Source organism: Meriones unguiculatus, chromosome 2 (genome assembly GCF_030254825.1).
Source record: "Meriones unguiculatus strain TT.TT164.6M chromosome 2, Bangor_MerUng_6.1, whole genome shotgun sequence".
Classification (NCBI taxonomy): Eukaryota; Metazoa; Chordata; class Mammalia; order Rodentia; family Muridae; genus Meriones; species Meriones unguiculatus.
In genome coordinates, this window is record NC_083350.1 from 189,708,719 (window position 1) to 189,729,523 (window position 20,805).

The 20,805-nt window shown below is 39.8% G+C and overlaps 1 protein-coding gene and 1 long non-coding RNA gene across 4 annotated transcripts in view; one reads left to right on the forward strand and one right to left on the reverse strand.

Moving 5' to 3' along the window:
• Lrba (LPS responsive beige-like anchor protein) overlaps positions 1-20,805 on the forward strand; it is a 495,461-nt gene that overhangs the window by 173,168 nt on the left and 301,488 nt on the right. The gene's annotated exons all lie outside the window — the stretch shown is intronic.
• Positions 18,813-20,805, reverse strand: part of LOC132652495 (uncharacterized) — a 2,759-nt gene continuing 766 nt past the window's right edge. Inside the window, exon 2 of the long non-coding RNA XR_009590138.1 lies at positions 18,813-19,167. This is a non-coding gene — a long non-coding RNA (uncharacterized LOC132652495). The remainder of the gene's footprint in view (positions 19,168-20,805) is intronic.

The following is a 20,805-nucleotide window of genomic DNA, read 5'->3' on the forward strand; positions in this document are numbered from 1 at the left end:
CAAAAAATTATTAAAAGACTGGAAAAAAGTTAAAATAGAGTATAAAATACTTCTTTCAACGCAAGGACCTGATGGACATTGGACAGACTTTTTTCAGAACCTTTGAGTGACAGTGTGGGTTGGTCAGCAGTCAGTAGGTCTGTAAGTGAGCTTTTTGTTCAAGTTCAACCAAAATCGCTTGCTTGAAAAGGTATCTTTTTGCCCTGGCGAGCAATGTATTGTTAAAGTTAATTTATTTCTGCACTTCCTGAAGAAAAGTCTAGGATTACTTAATGGATTGCAGCCTTGTCTTTCTCCTTGAAATTTCCTGAGCAAGTAGTGCATGAATATTGACTCAGGAGTCTCGGTTTCTAACCCTGCCTGTTCAGTCAGGGAGTGCGTAGAGTTTGTTTGTCAAAATGGAGCTCCCTGTGTGGAACCTTACTTTAGATTAAAATAGTTTACCTCTTTTGGAATTATCACCTAGTCACTTATTTTAATTCACAAATAAGACTGAGTGATGTATATTATAATTTGAATATATTTATGGGGATAGCTAATTCAGTCTAATTAGTACATATTACCTCTCGTGCTTATCACTGTTCTGTGGTACAAACACTGAGATTCTGTTCTCTAATACAATATATTTTTCTATTTTCTAATATAATATATTTTTGCTATGGTTATCATAATATAAAATAGACCTTTTAAATTTTGTTTTTCTTCTATAACTCAATTTAAAGTTCAAAATGTCAGTTACACTGGAATGTTTGAAAGAATTGAAATGGTGTTTGCAGATAGGCCCCCAGCGTCTGGGCTGTTTTAGCTCTGCCTATGGTGGCAGGTGTATATGGCCGTTGGCTTCCCGGCTTGGCCGCCTGGCTGCCTGCCACAGCCTGGCCACCTTCCCCGCCCCCAGCAGGGTTTGATACATTGTACATGATGCTTCGGCATCACGGTGGTCTAACTATAATTATCCCAACAAAAATAGATTCATTTTGTTTTGTTGGGTTTTTGAGACAGGGTCTCACTATGTAACTGTGGCTGGTCTGGAATTCACTATGTACACCGGGCTGGCCTCAAACTCACAGGGATTCACTGGTCTCTGCCTCTTGAGTGCTGGGATTAAAGGCGTGTGTTCTTGGGTAGATTTTGTGAGTGCTGTCTACAGCTAATTTCTTTCTGTTTTGAAGGGAGGAATGAGTATCACCCAATTTATTTTTCTTTGATATACCAGGGAATGCAGTTTTTAAATGCAGTTCTTAAAAGTTGTATAATGTTTTAAAACTTAAACTCTTTGCATTTGGCTTTTCTGCTTTGCTGTGTCTCCTACGCTTGTATAGTAAACCATGGCATGTTTTGTTTCCAGAAGAGTCTGTCTGTGCAAATAACATAATTGATATCTCTCTTTATGAAGATGTTCAAGTTAGCCAGCGGTACAGCCCTGGCTCACAGCTGAGACTCTCACGTGTCATTGCCTGTTGTTTGGGTTCTTTGCCGGGACCCTTGGGCGAACTTAGGCAGGTACCCTGCTATAGCTCTCCTCCATGTAACGTCTATTGTCTGATAGCTACTTGGAAGATATTTAGTTCTCTAAATATTTAGAAAATATTTAGTTTGAAATACACTGTCCTTCAGCCACTCGAGCTAGAACATTGAACTAAGCAAAGACTTAAAATGGAGCAAATGATGGTCTTTGCCCCCCTAGTTGGTGGGTCTCCACCTTCCCGCAGTGTCGGTCAGGAGGACAGCTTGGTCGAGTACCGAGCACTCATTGACGCAGAGGAAGTCCCATGAGTGTAGGACGTGCAGACCAATTGAAAAGGTAGGGTTAGCTAGAGATGCACTAAAACACTGTTTTCACTCTGAGTAAGGATAGTCTTAAGGTTATTTTTTTCATTATTTTAAGATAAACAGTATGTTTTTTAAACTAGTGTTTTGGAGGGCCCTTCCTCCATTGGCACGCATGTATTGTCTCATCTTCCTGGAATTTTACCTCTAACTTGAACTGCTCTTCACAACTTCAGGCCTGTGTACAAAAAGTGTCTCTCTTTACTTTGCTTGAGTATCTGGAGAGCCCATGTTGGGGACATTTCTGCAGCTGTCTCCTCCTTGTGGTCTGTTTCCTGTCATCTCCCTGCTGAGCACGTTTCCCTCACTTGCAGATGTCAGCCATCCCTAGGTCTCTCCTTTACTTGCCTTTCTGCAAAACATTTTTATTCTGCTTCCAAATACATGTTTTGCATATTGTCTTTTTTAACTTTAACTACTACCTAAATATGGTCTAAACCCCTGAAATAACTGTGCATTTGTTCATTTATTCTTTACCAACGTTTTCTTGCTTTTATATAAAAGGCCAGAATAGTCCTTCTGAGCGCCGGCTTCTGCAGCCTGGCCTAGAACAGGCTTTCCCTCTCCGTTCCCGCTCTGTGCCTCCTCCCACTGCAGCCCACGTTGTGTCCCACACTGGTCTCTTGGTCCTCCAGTCACAGCGTCTGCACGTACCCTCTCCTCTTTCCTCTCCTCGTTCCCTTTGCCACATCCACATCACGCCTTCTTGGCTTCTCCTTGTCTACCCACCAGCAATCCCCTAAATATGAGCCAAGCTTGTAATCTCTTATGTTACCACTAAGCCAGTCATTTGGCTTTGCTTGGGTATTTGCCTGATTGTTTGTTTCTGTCCTTATCATGTGCTTTAAGGGGGTAAAGCACACTTACATGTCCACAGTGCCAACACACTGGTTTTCATGTTAAATGCTCAGCAAAAAATTGTTTAATAAATGATTGTTAACTCCAAGCTCCACATTTCATTTCTCTTCCTGATGGAAAGTAACAATTCAGTTCTCTGTGAAAGCAAAATGTGGCTGTGGGGTATGGAAACTGGTTAAGAGTCTAGCTTCTTCCATCTGCCTGTAGATGACCATTATCTAACATTTATTAATCAGGCTCTCCCTTTCCATGTGTGTTTTTGGCCCCTTGTGAGAAGTCAAGTTGGCTATAAATATGTGGCTTCCTTCATATTTTCTGTTCTCTTGGACTGAGTGGTCCATTTTTAATTTTTTTAATTTACTTTGTGTGTGTGCATGTGCATAGGTGTCTGCAAAGATCAGGTAAAGGCTTTGGGTTCCCTGACAGTGGCGTGACAGACAGTTGTGTGCTGGGGCCTGGGAACTGAACTGGGTCCTTTGGAAGAGCAGCAAACCACCTGCTGGGCTGTGTCCAGACCGCGCAGGCCGCGCGGTGGTCTGTCAGCCGCCGCTCCTCTCTGCTGGTCCCGTCGTTTTGTGGTGCGTTGCTGTAAAGTTAGGTTGGCCGCACTTTGTTGTCTTTTGCAATTAAATATAAATTCTAGAACTATTTTTGCTTTGGTGAAAAATGTCTATCTTAAATAGGGTTTGCAGATATTATACATATTTAAATTTAGGTTTGTGTCAGATCTCTGTGGAACCCAGGCTGGCTTGAAATGTGCTCTATAGCTAGAGTGATCTTGAAGTCATGACTTTCTTCCCTTTCCCTCCCAAGTACTAGGGTTGTAGGCCTGGTTTATTGGCTGTGACTGGAACTTTTAACATGATTTCTTTCAATCTGTGAACATACACTATCTTTTTTAATGTGTTTGTGTGCCTTCAATTTTATCATCTGTATTTTATAATTTTCAGCATTGATATCTTTTATTTTCTTACTTAAATTTGTTCCCAAGTAGTTTGTTTTTATAGTTATTGTGAATGGTATGCTTGCTTTATTTTTTTTTTCAGATAGTTTGTCATTATATAGAATGGCTACTGATTTCCAATACTGATTTTGTGCCCTGCATCTTCAATGACTTTTGTATGCCTCTGTTGAAATGATCAGATAGTTTTGATCTTTATTTTGTGAATGTGACATATTTAGTTTAAGGTCCATAATTGTGAAATTTGGAGAAAGTCAAGAAAAAGCTTCATGACTTACACATACATAAGGACTTTTGAATGAGACCTCGAGACACATAACAAAAGCAGAAGTTGACAAATAATATTGAAAGTAAAAAGCTCCCACAGAGCAAAGTAAAAGAAGAGAATGAAGATTTATTGGATGAGAGAAAATGTTTGCAAGTCATACACTGAATAGGTCGAATATCCAAGAATATTTAAGGAACTCAGAAAACTAAACCAATACAAATAGCCTCACTTGAAACAAGCAAATGAGGGTAAGGGACGTCTCATTGAAAAAGAACACTTGTTATGTGTGCAACTTGAGTCATGCTTTCTCACAGGCCCACAAAAGCTGGCTTTGGCCACATGGGTCTGTGACCTCAGTGTTCGCAGGAGAGAGCTTTTAGACAGTTAGCTTGATCGCCCTACACTGAGTCCATGCTCAGTGAGAGCTTGTCTCAAGGGCCTAAAGCAAAGACTGATAGACACCTGAATTCCCCTGTGGCCTTTGCACACCTGCACATTGGCACAGTTACATGTGCTCATATAAGTTCATACTCCACCCAGATGAACACACATCCTTCTTCCTCCTCCTCTCTCTCAAAAACAAAGCGAGTCCTTTAAAGACTTTTCTTGAAAGCGGGCTTGGTAGCGCATACCTTCATTCCTAGCACTTGGGAGGCAGAGGCAGGCCAAACGCTAAGTTTGAGTCCAGGACAGCCGAGGCTAAAAGGACAAACCCTGTCTTGAAAAACCAAACAACAACAAACAAACGAAAAGACAAACTAATTGCGAAGATATTAAAAATTTAAGCATCCATTACTATTTGAGAAATCACACTGCCGTGAGCTCTCATTGTGCCTCTTAGGTTTACAATTGACATATGCCGACGTGGACTGGAGAAAAAGGAAATAGTTAGCAGTTGGTAGAATTTTAAGTTGCTACCATTATTTGGAATGATAGTTTAGTGGGTACCCCAAACGAAAAATACCAAAACCGTATGATCCGTGTTTCCCACTACTTGGCATGTATCCAGAGAAATTGAAACTGTGTCTTACAGAGGGATCTGCACATTTAAGCTTTTTAAAAATTTTTTAATCATTGTTCATAGCGCCAAGATACTGAATCAAACTAGAAGTCAGAATGTATAAAGAAAGTATGTGAACCCATAAGAACACACTTTAGTCCTAGAGAAGGAAGCCCTCTCCTTTGTTAGCAGGGGAGCGTGGAGAGCATCGTGCTTTGTCAAGGGTGCCCAAGATCTTCCCCATGTGTGACCTCTAGGAAGTGGGGAGGATTTTGTCCTGCTTCTGTGTCGCCCATTCAGGAGCTACAGGTAACGAAATACAGTGTCCAGGAGAAAGGTTTGTCAGTGCTTTCACCACCATGAAAAGTGTTTCAAATGATAGATATGTAATTGCCTTGATTTGATCATTTCACACTTTTCATGCTGTTTACACATATGGAAACTGTATTGGACTTTCTAAATATGTTCAGTTTTTTTTTTTCTTTTTTTCAGTATGAACAAAATGTCAGTAGTTCTCTATTGCCAGTTTCTCCATACAAACGAAAATAAGTCATGATAACTTTCACATTTTCATGATTGGAAGGTTTCAAATTGTAGCTTTAATTCTAATCAAACAAGTGCTGATTGTATGTGAAAATTATGGAATAAAAAAATAGAATGAAATACAAATAAGACATTTAAAAAAATCAGAACTCATGATTGGCTACATGTTTTGAGGTTTTCTTTGGTGTTATCTTAATTTTGAAAAAAGGTATTACAATGTTAAAGAATAAACACCGGTTGAAAACATATTCATAAAATATGCTTCCCAGCGTATTTGTGGAATATTGGATAAAATTTGTTGAATTTCCTTTAGTTTTAATTTCTTTAAAGTAGATATAATGAAATTTGAATGAAAGATATGTTGGTGGAATAAGATTATATGATGTAATTAAAACGTACACTAAATTGTCTTAGTGATGGCCATGATTATTACTGTTGCACTTTTGTACAATTTAACGGTCAAAGCCAAGTACCAATCTGCATTTGAGAAACTTAGTACACATTAAAGGGAGAAGCTCATGTTCATTTAGTATTTGAATTTGAATTGGTATGTGCTTTGAGTAGCCTTGGTCTTAGGTAGGTTTCAGCTTAGATTAAGAAATTAATTGAGAGGATTTCTCATACTTTTGCATTTTATTTTTTAATATTTTTATAATAAAATATAATAAGGTGGTTTAAAACACAGGAAAAAACTTTCTTCTAAGATTTATTATTTATTTATCTATTTAATAATGAGTTTTCTAGCATTTCATTTCTAGTACATGTAAGGGAATTCAAGTAAATAATGATCTTCCAAGGTGAAATAATTGAAATTGTATTGTGAGCTCTATAAGTATCATCTGATTAGGGGTGTTTTTTTCTTAATTTCAAGCCATTAGATATAATAATTCAATAAATTTAAACTTCAGGCAATTAACCAGTTCTACAATCCATTGAAACCACTGCCTTAGTCCTTAAGAATGATTCAGTGAGATTTTGTAATTTAAGCCAATGAAAGCATTTCAGCTGAGTTTTTAACAGTGGTAACCTCATAGCATATATTTATCTCATGATTTCTTCCATCATAGCGTGAAGAAATGAATTATTGAAAAGATAAAAATAAATTTGTTTGCTTTCTGTCAGAGTTCATATCCACAGCCAGCCTTGATAGAAGACCAGAATGATTTAGACAAGTTTGCTTTGGAGACTCATAACATATGCTTGCTGGACAGAATTGAGTTATCCCTGCTCTGGAGAGTAAGTTACTGTAGCAGGGGCTGACAGAGATGAAGATAACTGAGGGAAATTCAATTACCTTTTAGTGTTTTCTTTCTAATGGGATTCTTAATGTGAAAAAGATCCTTACATGATGCGCTGGTTGCTCCCGAGCTGCGCCTGGATACCTGCTTCCCGAATGCTCTGGTACTTCAGATGGAGGCTCCTTTTGTGTAGAGCAGCCTCGGAGCTCTGTGTGGCAGATTTGACCGAAACAGTCTTCTAAGTGTTTTACTTGATGTAATTGGTAATTTATATAATTCTTGACGATAGTTTGTAGTGTCTAGTATTTTAGGTGAGGCTCTCATTTAGCATGATAGCTGTGCTTTTCCTCTCTCACAATCCATCTATTCATGGCTCTATCAGTTACCATGCGCTGCTTCCTGGGGACCTGTGCATTTTTGTTAGACCTTTTGTTTTGTTTTGTTTTGTTTTATTTGTTTTTTTGTTTTTTTTTTTTTCAAATCTGCATTGGTATCTTTATTCTCCCATACTCTCTTCTATTTTTCAGTGTCTTAGAATCTGCAGAGAAAAATCTGCAGTCTTAAACAATTGCCTTCAGATTCCTCTCTCAGTACCTTCATAGATTCCTCTGTTGTCCTCATGTCCCTTGACAGACTTTGACATTGATGTCACAGCCTTCTCTTTTGAAAGGTTTTGTTTTGCCTTTACTTTCTTAGCGATGTTTTCTTAGTCCACTCTTTATTTCTCCTTTTCTTATTCCTTTGATCAAAAGTATAGGTCCCTGACACAGAAACTGCTAGGGCAGTTTGAACCTCTGCGTTTTGTTTTGACAGTTCATTAGTGACAGTAATACCTAAATGTTGACATAGGAAACATCATCTGTATGAGATCTGTGGATTTAATTTATCTAGACAATTCAGAAAAAGCATTACAGGAACCACACAGTCAACCTGCCCTTCTGACCTCTTTGAAGCATGTTCTGCCTTTTCCCTTTATAGGTAGTCACTTCACTTATTAATCCCTTCACAGTGTCTACGCACTCATAGAGGACTGTGTATTCCTGTCCCCTTTCTTGATAGGAATCATGATGCTACAGAACTCAACATTCTGTTGTGACAACTCAGTATTTTTAAACACGTGAGAGACTTTTTCCTCATAGTGTCTTTATTATTAAACTTTTGGAATTTTGTCTTAATATGTAGTATTAAAAATTATTGTAGAGTCTTTCAGGAGTTTGTTTTCTCCTTCTGTTCTGTGTTCCAGGATCCCACTCAAATCACCAGGCTTTCATGACAAGCGCTCTTTCACACTGAGCCATTCTGGTGGCTTTTGCCTTATATTTCTTGGATATAATTTTAATCCTATTTGTGTGCAAGTGTGTGTCTAATGAGTCTGTTAATTATCTCTGACATTCTTCTGTTTAGTACAGCCTAGTATGGTGGCTTTCTTCTTTCCTTTTTTCTTTTTCTTTTCTTTTTTTCTTTCTTCGGCCTCAATTGTTATGTAAGAAGGATGACCTTGAACTTCTAACCTTCATGTCTTTGGACCGTAGATGCATGCCAACACAGCTGGCCATTATACTGCAGAAAGTTTTTAAAAGTCTTTTTTGTTTCAAGTATAGGAGTGTTTTTTTTATGGTATCTCAAATTTTTTTAGTAGTTAAAAGGGTAATGTATATACATATTATAAAGAAACTGTTTTTCTCAATATTTTTATGTTTAAATATTTTATTCATATATTTAGTATTTATTGTGCTATGAATCCCATTTATTTTATACCTATGCCTGTATTTCCCTAGAATGTCCACTATATAGTCCCAAATTCTCCCTCTGAGTTGACATTCTGCTTCTGTGATATTATAAAGGCCTCCATGTTCTGAGGTGTGTTTGCAGATGTTTTCTCTCCACTTCTAATGCATATACTTTTCTATATTGCTGTTGAAGCGTTTACTTTATTGAGGCATTCTGATTCATTCTCGTGTAAGTAGGAATGTTTTCCTCACCCCCCACCTTGTCTCCCTACTCAATTTTATTCAGAATTACAATATCATTTATGTAATATAGATTTACTTTGTTTGGTTCTGTCATATCTGAAGATAGTATTATGTCTTCCTACTTTTACTCTTCTGATGTTCTGTTTGAGCTGATTAATCTGCTCTTCTCAATAAAGTGTAAAAAGCAAAATGGTAGGCATTGTGTTGCTGTTGTTCATGTAGGAAGGATGGACCGTTCTCTCTTAGGGAGATGGAACTGTGGGTGGAAATGTGTATACTTACTCTTCAGGGAAGAGAAAAGCTTTATTCCTTTGTTGTCAGCGGATAATAGTAGTGTATCTTCTTTTAAAGATTTGGTGGAATTACTCCTTGAAATAGTTGACTACAGTTTGCATGTTTTCAAACATTTATGGATAGTATATCTTAGTAGAAAATGAAATTCATTGTGTTTACTTTTTAACCCTTTTATTAGTTTAGAAGCAGTAAAATAGTTTAAAATTTGGAAATATATTCCTTATTTTAAATATCTAGCAAAGTGGTTAAAAACTGTCTAGAAGGCTTTTGTTTTTAAATGTCAAAGAGTTGAAGGAAATAACCTAGAGTATTGTCTTCAGGTTTTTTTTCATTTAAAAATTTTCATCATAGCTGGAGAGATGGCTCAGGGGTTAAGAACACTGGCTGCTCTTGCAGAGGTCCTGAGTTCAATTCCCAGCACCCACGTGGTGGCTCCCAACGATCTATAGTGAGATCTGGTGCCCTCTTCTGGTGTGCAGGCACACATGCAGACAGAATACTGTATAAATAATAAATAAAAAGTACAGGAGGAGAAATGTTTTAAAAATTTCCATTCATTTGATGTGTGGTAGGTCTCTTGAGGTGTTTCTTTTGCTTTCCTCCACGTAGCCAACTGTTTCAGTTGTTACATTAGTTTGCTACAGTAATTTGTTTGTGCAATAGATGGTCTATGGTCAGTTTAATATTCCATATCTTCAGTCAATATTAAAGTCTGTTAGTGTGAATGTGATTTTTAGTCATGGAGAAGTGTTGTTATTATTGATAAAGTAAATGAACAGAATGCAGTAATTCCCATGGGTGGGTATGTGCCATTTGATATGACTGCCTCATGCTGCCTCACTGGAGAGCATGCCAGGTTGCAGTCTCTCATGTGAAACAGCGCTCAGACGGAAGCTGCCCGATGGTGGAGGTCATGCATTACTCTGAGGCTGAGTCGGTGGTAGTGCTGTGGGTCTGTGCTGTGCTGCTTCCTGTTTGTCCCTGGGTTTCTAAGTCTATTGTTATCGGTTTCATTGTGGTTATTATATACGTAAAAACAAATACTTTAAAAAATAAAATCCAAATACTTTTCATAGGGCTAAACTTGGATGCTCTAAATAAGAAATAAGGAAATAAGAAAATAAGAAAATAAGGAAGAAAAACTTTTGAATAGTCATGTGATGTGGAAAGAAAGGATTCTGAAATCTTTCCCTTCTCATGCTTTATAAAATAGAGTTTGATACGTACGTTTTCATATTTTTGTTGTGAATATCTATCACATGTATACTTGTATGTGCGTTGTTTATATAAATAAGAGTGGGGTGATCAAATGTACTCTACTGGTGACCACAGCAGCTTTTGTCTGGTGACCTCTGCTCTTGATGTGCCCTCTTGGCTGAACATGTATGTCACTTGTTGAAGAGGTGCTTGAATTTTAGTCAGGATAGCCTGATGATAAACATGACATCAATCCTCGCAATTCAGCTATAGTGTCAGTAGCATGGATGGGGGCTTGTGCATTTTGTTTTTACATTTTTGTTTATATTTATTTATAGGGTAAGAACAGTGAAATAGTTCTTGGAATTATTTGCTTACATATGAATATTTTTCAGTGGTAGGTTGCTGGTTTTGTTATAGTTATCACCTTAAATAAAAGTGATAATAGAAAAGGATCAGAGATCAGACCTCTACTCTTGCCTGATGCGTCTAAAACAAAAAGGGGGAACTGTAGAGAGCTGCGGAATGCTATGCCTTAAAGATGGAGCTGGTTTCCGCCTTCCACCTTCCCGATGGTGAGTGCTCTCTGTCACGAACAACTCCACATTTGGCTAAGGCCGAGGATCTGGCTTGCTTCCATGTATGTGGACCTATCTGCATTGCCCCCGTGGCACGCCTGGGTTGGCTACCCAGAGGCTATTTAAGCTGTGGGCTGGCTTTCCCCGGGGTCCGAGGATTGTTCAATGTTCCTGAATAAACTGCATTGAAAAAAAAAAAAAAAAAAGAATGTTGAGAGATATGTTGATGGTGAAGGCTTGGCTTGTGAAGTTTCAGAGGGAAGCAAAGACTCTCTCAGGACTGTTCACGGCATATTTTAAGAATATGTGGAATGAAAGATTTGCTCTGTGGGGACAATTGGTGCTGGTTATCTGGGGCTGAAGCTTTTGCTGGGCTTGATAATAAACCAGCACCACTGAGGTAAAATCCGAGACTATTTCCTCCAGGTCAGCACACAGAAGCTGTGGTCCAGAGAGAGCTAAGGCTACAAGTCAAACTCGGTCATGTGTAAGAGCGGTATTGGTTTTGGCAGAAATGAAGTGGAAGAACTGAAGAGGCCATGGGAAGAAGCTGAGGGTTGCCACCACGTGGCAGGGGCAGAGTCCCACAGAGGTAAAGGACCATTGATGTAGGTGTGGCCTCAATTTCAGTTGAGACCCAGAATATTGGAGATGCCAGGATCATGCATGCAATGCCCACCAAAGACAGTAGCAGGTGATGAGTGGACCAGGCCTGAGCCTACAAAACAAGCTCTGTGTACTGGGGATGGCAGAGCCAGAGAGGCAGGTCTATCACAACTCTTGTAGAGCCCAGAAAAGCATGAATGAGTCTCAGATGCTAAACACTGAGGTTTTGTTTTGTTTTGTTTTGTTTTGTTTTGTTTTGTTTGCACTGTTGGGAGCTTGGCTTTGCTTCTATCTGATTGTAACTATACCATTCTTCCCACTTGTAATAAAAAAAAAAGTAGCTTAAAAAAAAAAAAGATAGCATAGGGGCTAGAGAGATGGCTCAGTGGTTAGAGCTACACTTTCAGAGGCCAAGGGTTTTGTTCTCAGCCTCCATTTCAGGAGGTTCATATCCACCTCTGCCTACAGCTTGGCATTTTGTGCTTCTGGGCTCCCAGGGCACCCACTCGTGCCACAAAATCACACATATAAACATACCTTTTAAAAAAGGTAGAATACACACATAATGAAATAGGTAAGTATTATTTTTCCTCCAAAGCTCTAAATCACAGTAGCTCATTTACCAAACCAGTGAGAGAGCGCGTTACTGTTGAGCATTGCTCTGGCTCGGCCAGATAGCCATGCACGCGGGTCGTTTACCAAGCAGTGCTAGCACCCCTTTAGCTCAGATTAATGGAAGTGCTTCTCCCCAGTACTGTGTGAGATTGGAATGGGCTTTAGAATCGTGTCGTGATTCATGGCACGAACTTGCACTTGATTAGGGGTTCTGCAAGCCCTCCTTTTGAGTAACCCTTTCTGTATCCAAGCTCATGCACATGCCTGCGCTCTCACAGGTACTGCCGGTTTGGAGCTCTAGGTACCTGTGGGAACTTTTGTTTGGATTGCTCCTGTGAAGGCTGGCATCACAACTCTTGCTGTCCTATTAGTGGGCATTCTTCTGAGCAAAAGCCCCCATTGCCCAAGTCGTGGCCATGGCCTTTTGTTTTCCTTTTGTAAGTATGGCGTCCACAGAAGGGAATCAGAGCACAGATGGGTAACAGGGCAGTGCTAAGGAGAGAAATCACATCACCTTGAATTCATGTGAGCCCAGGCCTTTTTTCTTTGTCAGTTCTAAGGCCTGGTCTAGGTTGTGCATACACACAGGCACACACACACACACACACACACACACACACACACATTTTTTTTCTCTGGAATTAGGTCTCACCCACTTCCAGTCATCCAGTCTGTCAGTCATCCAGTGTCCCTGTCTCCCCTCTCCCTCCCTTTCTCTCTCCTCCCTTTTTCTCAGTGTGTGCGCGTGTCTGTGTACATGTGAGTGCACATCCACGTGTGTGTGGGTGTCTGCACATGTGGAGCCGTGTTTCAGGTGCTGCCTGTACACTTTTCGGTACAGGCGGAGACTTAGAGTCAGGTGTGTCTGGTGTGTGGTGCAGGGTGGCTTTTCCTTTCTGTTGTGGCTTCACATTTTCTCGTTCAGGTCTTCTCTGGGCAGCTGTGAGCACATCAGGGACATACTTGCATAGGGCACAAATATGCATTATTAGAAGCTATCATTTTTAGAGCTTGTTATGGAAAAAAAAACCCAGCAGTCATTGGGGATGAAAAACAACTGTGTAAATGTGAATTAGTTCCAGCACTTGGGAGGTTGAGGCAGTCGGATCTTTATGAGTTCAAGGCCAGTCAGGGCCATGCAGCGAGTTCCTGTTCCTGTGCAGCCAAGGCTGTATATTGAGGCCTGGTCTCTTAGTTTTTCTCATCCTGCATTGTTTGGGCATTTGCTTCTGGCTGGTCTTTGCTTGTATATTATTTATGATGTTGTGTTGTATGAGTTTGTGTGTGTGCATCTGCATTTCTTGTGCTCTCTTTTCTTCTTTCTTGCTAGCTCATTCTTTTTGTTGTATTCTTGTTTATTTGTCTTTTTATTGTCATATTTGTTTTCTTAAGAGAGGGAGAAAGAGGCATGAAGTTGGCAGGGTAGGGAAGTTGGGAAAGGATGAGGGAGGTGGAACCATGATCAGAATATATTATATGACAAAACTTTTGTAATTTAAAAAGATAAAAAAAAATCAACTATCAGGTTTCTGTTTTCAGCTTTTAAAGTTGGTAATACGAGATTATTTCAAAAGCGTCCATTACCTCTTTTTAATGAAAATTCTATGTATGCATATTTGCCAAGCAGTCATGTTTGACATAGGTTTCACAGACGTGGGGTTCATAAAAATATTTTTACGCAAATATATTATGTACTGTGACCACAGTCACCCCAGTGTCTCCTCTCCTCCATTTTATCCAGCCTCCAGCCAAAGTTGTGCCTCATATCCTATCTGCAAATATGCTTTTATACGTTTACACAGAATCTAGGAGGCACAAATGAGAAGGAAACACCTGATACTCCTCTTCTCAGTTTACTTATTTATTTACTTGAGCTCCCACACATCGTTTTCTTTCAGGTGACTTAATGCTGTTTTTCTTTATGGCTGACTAAAGCTTGGTCACGTGTTTATGCCATCCCTTCTTTAGGAGTCAGTCTCATGCAGTGTCTTGGCTCCTGGAAGTACTGTGGCAGCTCGTACGGGTGTCCAAGACTGTGGTGTGCTCATCCACAGCCTTCCTAGATGCCCAGGAGTAGTGTAAGGGGTTCGTATGGTAGTTCTTTCTTCAGTTTTCTGAGAGAAGTCTGCACTGATTTCCACAGTGACTGTACCAATTTGCATTCCCGCTATCAGTGTATAAAGGTTCCTCCTTTCATCCTAAACATACGGAAGAATGTTCAACATATCCATCAGGAAAATGTAAATAAAACAGCTTTCAGATTCAATCTCCCCCTGTGGAAATGACTATTATTAATACTTGTCAATACGAATCGGAGAATTTCTAGCAGTACAGCAGTTTGTAAGCAGATACACAAATTCAGTTATCATTTTTATATGTTAAATAATTCAGCTGTTTTAGGAATATTTTGTTTTTGAAGAATGGGTAAAATGTTGCTTTTATTACAGAAAAGCACACTGGTGCATTTGAGAGGGGAGCGCTCGGGCTGCTGTGTGACAGGGTCTACTCCACACTGGCCTGACACCTCCTGTGCAGCCCGTGTTGTCCCCCGGACGGTTTCCTTCTATTTTCTCTGCTCTGTCTTGAGAGCTTGCTTCTTGGCGAAAACATGTTTATTCTCTCACTCTCTGGTTGATGCGGTTTCTCCATGACCCTGTGTGCAGTGTTTCTGCCTCAGCGGAGTGTTGATGCTGTTACTGTTCTCTCCTGTGGTGAAGCTGTGGCTGCTTGCGCAGTTGCTCTCGGTGCTGGAGCCAGGGTCACTCACTGCGCAAAACGAGCACAGAGAATGTGGGAGCTGCACTTCACGCCCCGTGTTCTCATCGCCCCGTTTAGTCACCTGTCACCTCCTGTTGAGATGAAGCAGCTGAGATACAAGATTTCATATAACTTGCCCGGTTAGGAAGACTTCAGAGCTAAGATTTGAGCTGTCTGGCTGTAGATGTTGTGCTTTTAAGTACTGATTTAATTATGGTTATTGATAAAGCCGCATCAGTTATTTTTCATTCTGTTTTCTATGCTTCTTTTGAACTACTTTTGCTTTGTATTTAGCTGAAGTTAGCCTGTATAGTTGTAAATATATTGACTCATTTAATCATGAGACCTTTCTATGTTAAATAAATGACTATTGTTCTGTGTGTTTTAAAATCACATTATGATTTTTAAAAGTTTTTGAATTCGGATCTATTTATTGTTTTAATTTTGTCAGCCATACTGAACACAGGTACTAAGACCTTTTACTTAATTTACTAGATATATGATGTATTGCTGCATTGTTAATGGACTTATCTTGCCTTTTTGAATAGTGTTTGGGCATTTATCTAAGCATTTGGTGGTTTAAAAATATTAATAGGTACTCTAGTAAGTAAAAATAATAAAACAGTATTGTGTATACATTAGAGCCTTATGTAAAACTTCAGCCTGCTTGATGTTGTCTTGTTTTTACAAATATCTTGTAAAGCATTTTAAAACAACCTTTTATTATGAGAAAACTAAAAGGTTCAAACCTGTTTTAATCTTTAAATCATTTAATATTATTGGGGACTGCATTTTGTGGAGATAAGGCCTTAGAACACATTGCACCTAGTCCATTAAAAGAAGAAGAAATGGGAGAGATACTTTGATAAGTGTCCTGCCGGCTGTAACCTTGAATGCTGTTATGGGCTACCGGCGGGGGGGAGGGTGCTGGATCTGTTTCATTGGCTTAGACCTCTTCCTGCTGAGAGAAATCAATACTTTGAGGCGTTCCATGACAGAGAAATCACTTCAGAATTAAAGGGGGCTGTCACACATTATCATTGGTTGACTTTTGTTTGCTGTTGAGGTTTTGAAGCTTTCATTTTTCTTAGTCTTTTTCAGGAGTCTATGGTTTCTGTAGATAGCATTAATTTTTTTTTTTTTTTAGATCAGACTTTACATCTGGGGTAAGTGATAACGTGCAAAGACCCCTGAAGTGAAATACTGAGAAACTTCTTTATTTGTTGAACTTTACATGGTTTTTCTTTTCAATAATTTTGAGTATATTTATTGTGGAAGTGTTTTTGAGATAATTGAGAAGCAGTCCTCTGAAAACTGTTTGGCAGAAGCCCTGCATCCCCACTTAACTTCCAGCGATCCATGAGTAGCCCTTAAAATGAAGAATATGGAACTGTATGTCCTGACATGGAGAGAGCTGCTGTGAGCCCACACCTACACAGAAGAATGGTCACAGATTGTGCTTTTTGTTTCCTATATCATTGCTTTGTGAGTGTGTGTGTGTATATATATATCTATATATATATACACACACACATATATATACCCTGTGTGCATATATTTGTATACATATGTATATGTACATATGTTTGTATATATATTTGCACACATACATATACATACACACAGGGTATATGTGTACACACACACACACACACACACACACACACACATACGGTTTCTTTGTGTGTAGCCTTGGCTGTCCTGGAACTCATTCTTTGTAGACCAGGTTGGCCTTGAACTCACAGAGATCTGCCTTTGTCTGCCTCCTAGAGTGCTGGAATTAAAGACATGTACCACCACCACCTGGCTGTAAATACCCTTTTTAATATTTAAATTTTAAACACTAAATTATGAGACCAAATAATTTATATTGTTAACCTACTATGCTAAATTAGGAAAAGGCTTCTGTTATATTTTGAGTCGGTTTTGGTTTCAAAATTTTAAATGTGTTTTATAATAATTTGGAGAGTTAGTTACTCTGTATCAGATAAAACCTGTTATTCTAGAAGCCTCACGCTTGAAACCTTGTAAGTGTGACATCTGTGGTCCAGGTGAGTTTCTTGCGGTTAGAATGTGTTGCGCCGTTCCTCCTGTCTTGTCCTTGTCTTTGAATGGGGGTCTGCTGTGTGTCCCTCGCTGTCGGCACTGTGGACCCCGTTGGCCTTCACCCCGCCTTCGGCCTCCAGCTCCCTTACAGTGCTGCAGTCACAGCGCAGCGCTTGGGCCTGTCTCTCCATGTTGATGCTGATAACTGGTAGACTTTTCCTTGTTCTTGAACATGCTGGCCATGTAGTATAATGGTGCTGCAGTTGCTGTTGGAGAATCAACCTGTACTTTTTTGAGTTCTCGTTATGAAAAATAAAATTTGTACATAAAATTTCTACATGAAATGAAATTTAAATAATTGTATCCTTTCTTCACTTTATTTCATTGAAGTTTAGGTCATTTATTTTTAATAGACATTTATGTTACTGATCCCAGCTGTTTTCTCATATATTTAAGGCCATAAGTTTTTCTTTAAGTTCTACTGTTATTGTTGTTATATTTTTTCCTAACTTTCCTTATTCCTTATGAGTTTTTCATAGATCTGTAAATTATTCTGAGTCAGTCTCTTAATTTCCACTTATGTGGGAACTTCTTAAAAGGATAGCCTTTTACCTTAGATGGCCAACCAAAGAGTGAAAAGGATCTGTATTTTTAGCTCTTTCTTGGCATAACTTCTCTAGTGACTTGTCCTTCACATTCTTGCCTTCTGAATAGATTTTTTTAGAATTGATTTGTATGAATGAACATGGAGTGGTACGTGAGAAGACAGTTTATGAAAGCTAGTTCTCTTCCTGTACACGTGGACCCTGGGGATTGAATTCAGGCTGCCCGATTGATGACAAACACACTCACTCTCTTAGTCATCTCACAGCCCCAGACAGACTTTTTTTTTAAAGAAACATGGCAGTTTCCTTGTCCCTTTACTATTCCAAGGAGATACGTTGAGTGTGAGAGGCAGACATAAGGCCGTATGTGACGTGGCTGAATTCCACGTTACTTGCTCTAGGTAATAAAGCGTGGTCTTGGGCTGGAGGAGGAACCCAGTGGTAGATTGCACGTTTCATCTTAGTCCCACAAAACAAAAAAAAGCAGAACAAACAAAATGTGTTTTGAATATTTTGGCAGTCATGTACTTTTGGGGGTTGAGGATCGAGTATATAAATGTATTTAAATTATACAAGTGTCTTCTAGAAAAACAGTTCAGTGGTTGTTTGTAAGAAGCTATCCAGATTATTTCTAGCTCTTAATTTTGAACTAATAGAAACCTAGGTGAGTACATTGATTAGTTATTAGAGGTTTTTCTAAAGTGGAATAAATGGGCAGTTCTGAGAAAAATCAAGACTACATGTTACTGATTATAGGAAAGCTTCCTAGTGTAATAGCACGGCTAGGATAGAGGTGGTTAGTTCAACCTTGTATTTTTCAGTGTTGCAAGATGCCTGCGTGAGTAAAGGTAGCCTTTTCGGTAGTGTGGGCACACACTTTGAGTTAACAGTTGGATCGGCTATGAAAAATGGAAAGGTAGTTCTAATTGATGATCTGGGAAGTGGATGTTTTGAATGGAACATTTGGCAGGACTGGGCAATCCACAGGAGTTTTACACTGAAAGGCCTGTGAAGGACAGCACTAATGTACCAAGGGAGGAGGTCAGTTCAGTTTGGGGAGGGAGCCAGAGCACACGGCTTCATTCTCACTTCTCCCCGAACTCCATGGAAAGGGCAAATAGTCCGGAAGGCCACATGGAGAGTTTAAGTTCAGATTGTCTCTGTCCCCTCACTGAGCAGTGGTTCTCAGCCTGTGGGTCACGGTCACAACCCCTGTGGGGGCTGCACATCAGTATCTGCATTGCGCTTCAAAACGATAGTTAGGAAGTAGCAAAAAAGCACTTTGATGGCTGGGCTCATTGCAGCAGAGGAACTGAATTGCAGGGTCGCAGCACCAGGAGGTGGAGAACAGCTGATGGGCCAGGTTAGGCCCTTACATTCTAACTTGTTTTCCTGTTCAGTGATGACTTACCTACTAGAGATAAATTAATTCTGAGAAGCAAGTTTATTTTATTTTTTATTATTTCCAAAGTAACAAATGTGTTGTTTCTCCAATAGTCAAGTTCAGATTGAATTATTTGGCTTTCAGGCCACTCCTCTGGTTTACATTCAGATGCCCTTACGCCACTGTGATGACGCATTTTCACTCTGTGTGGCATTTTGCAGAAAAGCAGAGGTGACGGGAAGTGCAGTGTTCCGCCTGACACCGGCCTGAAGGACAACTTCAGAGCCCCCTTTATCTCCTGGGCCCAAAGTTCCAGTGTCAGTTGAGCTTTAGGGAGGGTCTCTGTGCTACCTCCAGTCAGCCTTCAGACACAGATACACGTGTGCTGCTCCTTCCCTTAACACGTGTGTGTGCCTAAGTGAATAATAGAAATTATTAGTAACTGATTTGAACATCACCAATTTACACTATGAAGATATTCTTCAGAACAGAGACAAGATCATTACATCTTTTAGAAACATTCCTGTTTGCTTTCCTTTTATCATGTTTTAAGGTCAAATGTGACTGTAGTGTGCTACAAGGAGACAGAGATTGATAATCAGGAAAGAATGGTCCTTTAATGTGATTTATATCTATAGATTTTATGTCAGATATGAAAAGTTGCCTTTTAAATTGTAGAGGAAGATCCATTAGAGAACGCTTGCAACAGTCTTACTGTTTAGCTTACCGTGAGTTCCTGTATTTAGAAATGCTTTTCAGCACACTTTGGTAGGCTGCACATGTTTATCATTCAGCTATTCACAAAAGGCAGAACAGGTCTGCGGTAAGGCCTTGCGGCAGGCACAGGTACACTTGGTTGTGTTCAGTACTAAGATCTGCGCTGTTCCACGGGAGGACAGGGCCCATTGATTTTCCTAACTTCCACCAAGAGTTTGAATTTCCTCCTAGGAGGTCAGGTTGGAGAAAGGCTTCTGTGGCCGCAGTGAGCATATGGGCTGCAGAGCGTAGAAAGACCTCTGCGCCCTCTGGATCGTTCTTTGTCTGCAGGTCAGCTCTTAGTTCCTGCACGAATCTCTGAAAATGTCACTACCAGCTGACATTTTACTTCGGTGGAGTAATATCTTTTACCTAAGCTGCTGTCCAGATATTTAAAAAATAATATTTTTCTTTCTGTTTGTTCAAGTCCAAATTTACAATAGTGTTCTATTTGTGGCTTTTTTTTTTAAATGACAGTGCTATAACAGACACCTAAATACTGCATTTGCTTTGCTTTAGCCTCATTCCTAATGTCTTCTATTTGCTACATTGCACTTACATAATTTGTTTTTACATGTATTTTAATATTTATTTTATTAATTCTACAGGAATACATTTAAATTTTTAGCAGTGGTTAAATAAATTTGAATATTTTGCTTACAAGCTAATTATTTGCTTTTACATTCAGATATTGGTGTACTCATGTTGTGATGTTAATAACTAGTATGTAACACTTAAAGTTGAAAAATAGGGTGAGGCGAAGTAGGAAATTCTACCCAAGATAAAATAAAATGAAAGCATCTTTGAGCTTATACTCAAGGGCTATCTCGGGTCCTCCCCGCCCAGCCGCCCTTGTCCGCAGTCAGTTTTTCTTCCTCTTCCCAGCAGCTCTTCTGCCGGCCCGTGCTGCCCACGGCTGTGCTCTGCCGGTGAATTTCAGGAGGTCGCTCGTGGGAGCATGGACGTCTTTGCAGTGGCCACGCCACAGAAGAGAATGCCTTTCCCTCTTGCGGCACCTATGAGTTGTCTGTAAATCCTCAGGGGAGGTGGCCTCATGCGCTAGTCCCCGTGTGAGGAGATGTTGAAGGACAGTCTACCCGGGCAACCAGAGCCGCTGCGTGTAGTCCGCAGCCGTGCCAGCCCGGAGAATGGGCCCGGGCCCCACAGCACTTCTGCCGTGCCTTGCGCTCTTTCTGCTGTCTTCCATGATGTCCCCTAGACCTTTGAGGGGACACAGGTGTCCTGCTCTCATGACTGACTAAGCATTCAGCGGTCATGTGTTCTTCAGTGACTGTG